The sequence below is a fragment of the Diceros bicornis genome, chromosome 34, assembly GCF_020826845.1.
Source record: "Diceros bicornis minor isolate mBicDic1 chromosome 34, mDicBic1.mat.cur, whole genome shotgun sequence".
Lineage (NCBI taxonomy): Eukaryota > Metazoa > Chordata > Mammalia > Perissodactyla > Rhinocerotidae > Diceros > Diceros bicornis.
Genome location: NC_080773.1, coordinates 31823248 through 31834104, shown reverse-complemented (window position 1 = coordinate 31834104; position 10857 = coordinate 31823248). Strand labels below are relative to the sequence as shown.

The 10857-nt window shown below is 46.9% G+C and overlaps 1 pseudogene; it reads left to right on the top strand.

The window, feature by feature from the left end:
• Positions 1-3986: 3986 nt before the first annotated feature.
• LOC131397703 (leukocyte immunoglobulin-like receptor subfamily A member 6) lies at positions 3987-6890 on the top strand (annotated as a pseudogene).
• The last annotated feature ends 3967 nt before the right edge of the window (positions 6891-10857 follow it).

The following is a 10857-nucleotide window of genomic DNA, read 5'->3' as shown; positions in this document are numbered from 1 at the left end:
TCAAATAGATACTCTGCAGCTTTGTCTCACTCTTCTCCTTTTGGGACACTTATAACATGGATGTTAGTGCACTTGATGTGGTCCCAGAAGTCCCTTAGAGTGTCCTCACTCTTTTTCTTTTTTCTTTTACCTGTTCAGCTTGGGTGATTTCTTCTAGTCTTTCATAAAGCTAGCATATCCGTTATTCTGTATCCTCTACTCTGCTTTTGAGTCCCTCTAGTGAGTTTTTCGTTTCCAGTATTGTATTCTTCATTTCTGACTGGTTCTTTTTCATATCTTCCATTTCTTTGTTGATGTTCTCACTGAGTTCATCCGTTCTTCTCCCCAGGTCAGTGAGAATCCTTAACACTCTTTGTTTGAACTCTCTGTCATGTAGGTTGCTCATTTCTGTTTCACTTAGTTCCTTTTCTGGGGTTTTGTCCTGTTCCCTTACTTGGAACGTATTCCTTTGCCTCCTCATTTTGCCTCTTTCCCTGTGCTGTGTCTATGTATTAGGTAGGTCAGCTACGTCTCCTGCTGTTGGACAGGTGACTTTATGTAAGTGATGCCTTATGGGGTCCGGAAGTGTGTTTCCCTCAGTTTTCAATGGTCCATGAGTGACCCCTATGTGGGTTACATGTGTCCTTCTGTTGTGGCGTGGTTACTCTCCTGGTAGATTCTCAGGGAGGCTGAGCTGTGCTCTTGGACAGCTGTTGTAATGTTCAGCTGATTGTAGTTGTTGTGGGCCCTTCAATCTCTTTATTAAGTGTGGGGAGCCCCAGCACTGCTAGCTGTAAGTACTAATACCACATTTGTGTTGCAGTATTTCTTTTAAGTGAGTAGGCCCCCAGCGTGGCAGGTTGTTAGGCTCAGGGGCTTACAATTGCTATAAGCCTCCAGCCTTCAGGTCTCTTGTCAGCTCTCTGAGGATTGCAGCTGGGTGGGGCTGGCCTCAGGCATGGGAGCACCTGATTGTTTCAGGCTTTGGAAGGTGGGGCAAACTCGCTTTGTGGGTCTTTGAGAAGTGCAAGTCTTTTGCAGCTGACAAGCCCTACTGCCCACAGGTCCACACACACAGTCAACAGAGTCCTGCTTCATGTGCGCACCCTGACCTCCTGAAATGGACCCAGTCTCTCCAAGGCGGGAGCACCACACACTCCACCACTGCCCCACACTCTCCACTCACTCCTTACACAGGCCCTGCCCCACTGAATTGGGCCCAGTCACCAGGCTTTAGAGAATCCAGTCACCAATCTATGCAAGCCTACAAGTTGTCCAAGGGCTTGTTGTTGGGTGGGGCCAGTCCCTAGGGTTGGCTGCCTGCCCTGGCTGAGCTGGATTAAATCAGTGCTCTAGTGGGTGGGGCAGACCCTGGGATAGCAGGCACCAGGGAGAACTCCAATGGCGTCTGCAGTGTCTGTCAGCACATCCACACCAGGGCACAACAATGGCCTCCGCCAATGTCCCCGTCCCTGGAGAGGTCTCACCTCTCACCGAGATGCCCTCAGAGCCTATCAGGTGAGTCTCTTTTCATCAAAGCGCTGTGCACCTTTCTTTCTGGCGATTTTAGGTTGCTTTCTGAAATGGGTGAATTTGTGTGTGGGCCCTTTAACAGTCGGTTTTAATTTCTTTGTGAACCAGCTTTCCTGGGAGTACTCCCCAATGTTTTAGTAGCAGGCAAAGTCAGATATTATGCCACTCATCTCGATTGTGCTGTGTCCACAAAATGCCTATAGCAGGAGCGCTCCCCAGATCAGGGCCCCGCTCCTCCAGGGAGGCTGCGTACCTTTGGGCTGCTGCCGGGCAGCCCTGAGGCTCTGCGGCTTGTGAAGGTGGCATTTTTCCTCTCCAGAAGGGAGTTTCTGCCTCTTCCACCTCAATTAGGGTTGTCCTTTGTTGCAGAAGTTCCTCTTGTCCAGTTTTCAGTTGTCTCTCCGGGGTAATTTTTCCATGAGTAGTTGTAAATTGGCTGTGTCCATGGCAGGAGGTGAGTTCAGAGTCTGCCTACACCACCATCTTGACTTCTTGCACTGAAATGCTTTATTTTCAATGTTCATTTTTATAAAAATATTTGAAAAATGTTCTTATTTTAAGTAAAGCATAAGATCCAACTGAGAGGAGAGGAAAATACATCTGATGGTTAAGGATCTGCCCCAAAAGTCCTCCTCATCCCTCATGGAGATGAAGCCTGATGTGGTGGGTTTAACAGGTGAGACATGAGTCCAAACACGTCATATGTGCCTCAAGTCTCCTTACACTTACAAATTTCTCCCCTGCTGACCCTTTCACCTTTGCCTCTTAACAGTAATTTGAGTGAGTATATAATTCTTTACTAGCAATTAATTCCTTGAATGTACTTTTCCCATATCATTTGCCATTGTTTGAAATGTCTTTTCTCCAACAATTTCCTTCACTTTACCTTGAAATATAAAGACTCAGATGTCACTGATATATCCATGCTCCCAGCACTCACACGTTCCTTCTACATCTCTGTGAAATGCCCACCATTTCCATCCAGGATTGCTGCAGACATCATTCTCACTGCTTTCCCCTGAAACTCACAACATACACTGTCCTTCTCTTTCTATTCATCATGCATCTTAATTTTCTCATTCCAGTCTTTCTGTGTTGCAACCTACAAACTTCCCTTAATATTGTATTCCAGTTTCATAATTGAATCTTCAGCTGTACATCTCCTTGGTGAAAAGAATATCTTGAATGTGTTAAATGACAGTATTATTTTTACCTCTAAGTATTTGCCAAATTAATTTCTAAAATCTATATTCTTCTATAATATAACCTCTATTGTAGTTTCCAGAATTACTTTTCCTTCTTTATTTTTTCAGATAATTAAACACACATATTAAAAGACTTTTGGTTATTCCAGTATTCTATTTCTTTGGATATGATAACTCCTATTAATGATTCAGTGCTGACCATGGTCCTGGGTCAGTGGGCAGAGATAACCCAGTGCTGTCTTCAAACATGGGGGAAGGGCACATAGCTTCCAATTTTCACCTTGAGCCCTGCTCCCCTCCCTCCATGTGACGACCTGGGGATCCTCTTCTGTCCACATAGAGGTGAGAACCTCCACTCAAATGACCCCTTGATTGTCCCAAGCATCTGTAGTCGCCCGCTCAGCTTTCATAGTTTTTTGTGTATGTGGTTCCTTCACTATTTTGGAACTTTCATTTCTCTTTTTCTGCAATAGACTCTGGCTACATATTTCAGAAACGTTATAAACTGCATTTATCATTGTTAGGAGCAGATGGAGGCCCTTGAGTGAGCACATCAATCATCTACCCTGAGTGTGGAGTCCAACGCCTTGATCTTCTCATGTCTCAAAGCCCACACATCTTTATCAAACTTTAAAATTAACAAGATTAACTCTCCCATGTCCCTGGCTCCACTGATCCCACAACCACTCTGAGTGCGATTCCTGAGAACATGCTGCAGACGAGGAAACTGAGGCTCAGATTGGACATTAATGCTCAAGGTCACATGGGCAGTGGATGATGCAGGAATATTTAAATAAGAACAAGTTTTGTCCCCCAAACCACAATACTAACCCACTCATTGACCCCTAAAGCTGAAGACAGGACATTAAGATGAGGAGAGCTCTGTCCAAGGGATCAAGGAATCTGAGGAGGCAGAAATGACTCAGAGGATTTTTCCCAGAGAGATAAGGGTGGACACTGTTGCAAGAAAAAAGAGAGGTCCATCAACGGGGTTATGATAGAAAGAAAGCCCACACTCCGGGGCCAGGAGAGGAGTGATGTTTCCTTCCTTTATTTCACCGTATAGCTCCTGTGGGCTCACTGTGACTATGACCTCGACCTGAACTGAACAGTTAGGTGTTGAACGTGTGTCTCTGCTGATCTGAGCTCTGCAATGCAGCAAGATCCTGCATCTTCCCTGAAGCATCTCCAAGGCCAGGATGACCACAGTCCATGGTGAGGACCCCACAAGGATGTGCTGATGGATGGGCTGAGGATCAAGGAGACCCCATGGGCGATGCTCTGAGGGGGAAGGACATGCCCTGGGCCACCCTCACCTGGAAGCGGCATCTCTGCATCTCTTTGTTGCTCCAAACTGTAAGTGAGAGCCAGGTTCCTGGAGGGGGGTAGCTCCCCTTCAAGTTCACCTTCAAGTCCTACTGACTTGACAATCCCATGACTGGGAGTACCAGCCTCTCAGTGGCTACATCCTATGTGTCTGTCTGACATGCAGGGCAACGTGGTCTCCTCCATCTGCGCAACCATCGTCACAGGAAGAAGATGCCACGACCCCCACCCTCATGACCCTGCTCTGTCTTGATGATATTTGAGGAGGGGGAGGGGAAGCTCTAGTCTGGGAGGGACCCTGCCCCACAGGCAGGCCCTGGTCTGTCAGGAGACCCCAGGACTCAGGCGGATCATGGGGAGGAGGGTTCTGCTCAGGCTTCAGGGACAAATCTCTCACAGTGCACTCTCTTCCAGGGCTGAGTGTGGGCCCAAGGATCCTAGTGAACGCAGGTGCATCTGTCTCCTCGTGTCCTTGATCCCACCTCCTCACTGCAGACAAGAGGCCACCGCTGGGCAGCTGGGGATAGAGAACAGCAGTTCTGGGCTGATGGATGGGGAACATCTGGGAGGATCCTGAGGCTGAGAGCTGGGAAACTGGGGGTGGGGAATGACTTGTGACCCAGTGTCTGATTTCCTTCCAGGGACCCTCTCAAAACCCATTGTCTGGGCTGAACCAAGCTCTCTGATCCCCTGGGAAGCCCTGTGACCCTCTGGTGTCCGGGCACCCTGGAAGCCCAAGAGTACTATCTCATTAAAGAGGAAAATTAATTCACCTGGAGCATACAGAACCCACTGGACCCCAGGGACAAGGCCAAGTTCTCCATTCCACATGTGGCAGAGCAAGATGCAGGGAAATATCACTGTTACTATCTCAGCCGCACTGGCTTGTCAGAGCACACTGACCCCCTGGTGCTGGTGGTGACAGATGAGAGGACACTCAGGGGTCCCAGCATCAGGTCTGCCCTCACGAAAGGGGTCTGCTCTCAAGGGCGTGTTGCCTCTCACAGCCCAGCCCTGGGGGATATGAGGGAGGTGTGAGCCCCATTTAACATGCTGCCTCCTCCTCTCCTAGAATTCTACAACAAACTCACCCTCTCAGCCCTGCCAGGCCTGGTGGTGACCTCAGGAGGGAATGTGATTCTCCAGGGTGGCTCACGGCTGGGATTTAACAGGTGCATTCTGACTGAGCAAGGAGAACACAAGCCATACTGGACCCTGGACTCACAGCAACATCCTAGTGGACATTTCCAGGCCCTGTTCTCTGTGGGCCTTGTTACCCCCATCACAGGTGGATGTTCAGATGCTATGGCTATTACAGGAACAAACCCCAGGAGCGGTCGCATCCCAGTAATGCAGTGGAGCTGCTGGTCCCAAGTAAGAAATCCCCATCCTGCTCCATCCATATTTTGATGCTCTGAACAAGTTATTAGGGTCTTTCCTTCCAGGGGAGCCCCAGATGATAATGTGAGGTGAGGGGTGCATGGGCTCCTGGGCAAGAGACACAGAGGGTGAGAGACAGTGAGACTTGGGGTCCAGGACTGGAGAAGAGGGATTTGTGGAGGAATCAAGCCCTGCAACCCACAGGTGGTCTTTCTCCCAGGTGTGTCTAGGAAGCCCTCCCTCCTGACCCAGCAGGGCCCTGTCATGGCCTCTGGACAGAACCTGACCCTCCAGTGTCTCTCTGATATCAGCTATGACAGATTCGCTCTGTCCAAGGAGGGGCGACATAACCTCCCCCAGAGTCTTGGCCTACAGCCTCAGGCTGGACTCTTTCAGGCCAACTTCCCCCCGGTCCCTGCAAACAGGTCCCACTGGAGCCAGTACAGATTCTACGGTGGATACAACCACTCCACCTAATGGTCAGCCCCCAGTGACTCCCTGGACATCCTAGTGGCAGCTGAGGAGCCAGTGGATTATGTCAGGGACTCACACTCTGAACAGGCTCTGCTAGGAGATACTCAGGTGGTGATGCCAGGAAGAGAGGTGTGGGGTCTCTGGGGAGGGAGAGAGATAAGGAGAGACAGAAGATAGGCAGAAAAATCAAGAGACTCAGAGAAAACAAGACAGACAGAGATGAGGGTCCTCAGTGTGAGGCCTGTGGACTCAGTTCAGAACAAGGAGGGAGGGCAGCCCCTCACCCCGCCTTCCTCTCTCTAGGACAGCTCCCTGACACACCCTCCCTCTCAGTGCAGCCAGGCCCCACAGTGGCCTCAGGAGAGATCATGACCCTGCTGTGTCAGTCATGAGGTCCGATGGACACTTTCCTTCTTTCCAAGGATGAGGCAGCTGATCCCAACCCCCATGTCTTAGATTAAAGTACCAAGCTCAGCAGAACCAGGCCCAATTCTCCATGAGTCCTGTGACCTCAGCCCACAGGGGGACCTACAGGTGCTACAGCTCACACAATACCTCCCCCTACCTGTTGTCACACTTCAGTGACCCCTGGAGCTCCTGGTCTCAGGTGAGGGGCCCCTGATCATGTCCTTTCCGAGCTCAGTCAACTCAGGGCTCTGTCCTCAAAAAATCTGTGACTGTAATAAATGAGGGGCACAGGGGGAGACTCCACAGAGAAGGATCCAGCTCATGAGAGGGTGGAAATAGACAGGGTCTTCTCATCCCTTGAGCACTCCATCCCTGAAGTATCAGCAGAGATAAAGAGTTGGGAGGGCTGAGTGAGCCCTGGGTGAACCCCAGAGGAACTTGACTAGACAGAGGGTAGAAGACAGGCCCCCATCACTCACCTCCTGACATCTCCATCTCAGAATATGAGTCTCTGGTGCCCCAGGTCCGACTGGACACTCTCTTATACAGAGAAGCATGCCCACCTGCGGGTACCACTGTGCATAGCCCTCCTGTGCTCACCTGGAGGCCTCCAGCCACTCACTTGAAATTTAAAAAAACAAAGGGGTACAGGTTTCTTTTAATCAAATGATTAGCCATTTCTACTTGCTACTTTATCAGACTTTCTAGAGTTTGTCCAAAAAGAGAAAGATGATGATGGGGCCTCCCTCTTCTGAGTACCCCTCCCTGATCTGTCTCCAATTTACCAAGCCCCTGAGTCTCAGCTCCTCCTTCTCCTCTGCCCCCTCCCTATGTCCCACACATAAGACTTTATTCTTTATTAAAGAACAGATTATGACCTTACTTCTCTCTGTTTCTTCTTTTCTCTGTCTCTCTCTATACATATACATATATGTAATTATGTATATATGTAGTTTAAGATATATTGGCTATCATATGAACATATATGGTTATATATATATTTATACATACACATCCATGAATATATACCATATATTCATATATATCTGCAAATATTTGTCCATATGCTCATGGTTTTCATCAGGTGTGGTTTCACACGTTTGTTATTAGTCTTTCCACTTTGATTCACATCCAAGCAAGGAATAATATTGTTTTTATAACCCAATGACTAAACCTCACCTTTAGAAAATACGTCTGCATGCTTTTGCATACATGTCTATCTGTCTACCATTGTAGGTATTGCTAACTATATGAAGACCGAATTAATGAAAGAAAAAAGGGATGAAAACGTCCAGGTGATGATTAAAATGCAAATCTCAGAGAAGAGGGAACTGTGTGAGGTGGAATGAAGGGGAACCAGCCCAAGAATCTCACTCCTTTCTGCTCCTGACACTAGGAGCCCATGACACCCACCCTCATCCATGGAACCTGGGGCCTCAGCTGTTGAATAAATAGAAACTACCAGTTGTAGGGAATAAGCTTGTGGGGTCTTGTGTCCCAGACTGAACAGAGAACATACGAAGGCTCAACTATTTTTATACTGGGATGCCATTTTTCTCTCCCATCCTGAGCTCTTGGAACACATACAAACTCTGTTCCACTGCGACTCATAAGAAGACCCTGAATTAAAAGAAAACAAGGAGGCTGAGAGAATCCAGTGAGGAGACCAGAGGGAATCCTACTATGGCAGAGAAAGTGTCAAATAAAGAACCATTTATAAATTATGTCATGAGAAATGGGGCCTAAGAAGAAAACATCTTGCCTGGTATGGCTTGACATGCAATTGAAAAATGTAAATGGTCATTGGACTTTCTGATTTCATTTTGTTCAGACAATCTGAATTTGGATGGAGGCCACCAATATGGACTTGGGGATTATTTCAGAGATGGTGACAACCCCATCAAGTCATAGTTTAGGGATCACACAGGGATTGGTTCCATATTGAACAATACTCAGGTAGCCTGGTATCCTCTTGGACCCAAATAAAGGGGAATCAGGGAAAGGCAGCTGTGTGCAGAAGGTGCCAGATGTTGGGGTCAGGCTTGTTTTGATTCCATTCCCAGGTGGAAACTCACTGGATGCTTGGCCCTGAAAAACAGACACAATATCACTAAGACTTGGTGTCTTTGACAAATGGTGTTGGACAACTGAATGCAAAAGAATGAAGTTGTACCCTCACCATACAACCATACACCAAAATGATGTCAAATTGGATCAATATAACAGCTAATATTATAAAACTCAGAAGAAAACATAGATGTAAATCTTCATGACCTTGGGCTTCCAGTGTTTTCTTAGAAAGAATATCAAAAGTACAATAAACCAAAAAGAGTAGATACATTGGACTTCATCAAAATTAAAAATGGGGGCTGGCCTGGTGGAATAGTGGTTGGATTCCCATGTTCTGCTTGGACGGCCTGGAGTTCACAAGTTTGGAACCTGGTCATGGACCTACACATCCCTCATCAAGTCTGGCTGTGGAGGCATCCCGCATACAAAATGGAGAAAGACTGACACTGATATTAGCTCAGGGACAAGCTTCCTCAAGCAAAAACAGGAAAATTGGCAATAGATGTTAGCTAAGGACCAATCTTCCTCAAAAAAATAAAATAAAATTATATATGAACCAAAGGACACTATAAAGAAAGTCAAAATAAAACATGCAGAATTGGAGAAAATGTTTGCAAGCTATATATCTGATAATTGCGTGGTCCAGAACATGTATTGACTTCATATAACTCAACAACCAAAAAAAAATGCAATTTTCAAAAATAGTCAGAGGACTTGAGTAGACATTTCTACAGAAAAAGTATTCTGCAAAGATGACATATTTCTACAGAATGATAATGAGCACGGGGAAAGATGCTTGCCACCATTAGTCATTAGGGAAATGCAAAATTAAATGATAATGATGGACATCAGCAAGAAGGTGGGATAGGAAGGTGCAGCACTCGTTGCCCATGGAAACCATGATTTAACCACCATCCACAGATGAAAAGACCTTTATGAACAGCCTGGAGTCAGGGTGTGAGGTATCAGCGTGGCGGTGGAGCCCACAATCTGAGAACAACCTCATTGTGAAGGGTAGAGAGAACAGCTTCACTTCCCCTTGCATCACCTTCCCACAAGCTGGCTCAGCTCAGCACAGAGAGAGACCACTCCACCTGCAATTTCTCCCAGGGGGGAAGAGAGTAATGTGAGCATCTCTTCTGCAGCCTCCCCAGGTGCTGCCTGAGAGCCCCCTTCAGTCCTGTTGAGGGAATCAGCACAGCTGGGTCTTCTGGGGGCAGCTAAGAACAAAGAAATAGAGAGGAGCTCACAGCAGACAAGGTGGGATCTCAACAACCAGCCCACAGACACTGCCAGCAGCCCACTTGCAGACCATACAGCTGGTATGAGTTTCCTCAGAAAACTGAAAATAGAACTACCCTACTATCCAGCAATGCTACTCTGGAGATATATCTAAAGGAAATGAAATCAGGATCTGGGTGGGATATCTGCACTCCATGTTCATTGCATCATTATTTACAAGAGCCAAGATATGGAAACAATGTAAGTGTCCATCAATGGATATATGGATATAGAAAATATGTATATATAAACAATGAGATATTATTCTGCCTTAAAAAAAAAAGAAGAAAATCCTGCCATTTGTGACAACATGGATGAACCTGGAGGACGTTATGCTAAGTGAAATAAACCAGGAATAGAAAGACAAATACCGATGATTTCACTTACATGTAAGAAAGAAAAAAAGTTGAATTCATAATAACACAGATTAGAATGGTGGATATCAGATGCTGGGGGCTGGGTAAAAGGAAGAAATATTGATCAAATGAAACAAACTGTCAGTTATAGGATGAATAAGTTCTGGAGACCTAATGTACAGTGTGGTGGCTATAGCTAACAATAATGTGTTATATACTTGTAATGCACTAAGAGATCTCAAGCGTTCTCACCACACACATACACAAATGGTAACTATGTGAGGGGATAGATACGTTAATTAGCTTAAGCATGGTGATCTATTCAACATGTATGTATATATCAAAACATCGAGAAAGTGATATCATGGCAGAGTGAGTTGTTCCATTTGTCTCTCTCCTCTAAATTACAAAACCCTGGACATGCGTGGACCACCAGAGAATTCTCTAACAGCACAACAGGATACATAAGAGATCCATGCATCTATACATCTAAAGGTGGGTGGCCTGGAGACCTGGGAGCAAGAGGAATTAGGGGAGCAGGCCTCCCTCCCCCAGCAGCAGTGATCCAGGGCAGCTAGCACCAGATATGAGAGCCTTCACAGCAAGCAGGAACAACAACACCTCCCTGCTTAGCCCCTGCTCCCCCCTAGCGGTGAAAGGTGGAACCTGTGACCAGAGGCTTCAGAAACCACAGTACAATGAGGATACAGCCCCTTGGAGAACCCCTGACACCAGCGCCACCCACAATGGGGGCGTCATACAAGTCCCTGGGTCCTTGGGCCCCCAGAAGTGACAGTACCACTCGTGAACTCAGCATCCCTGACAGTGGTGCAAGCAGCACTCCC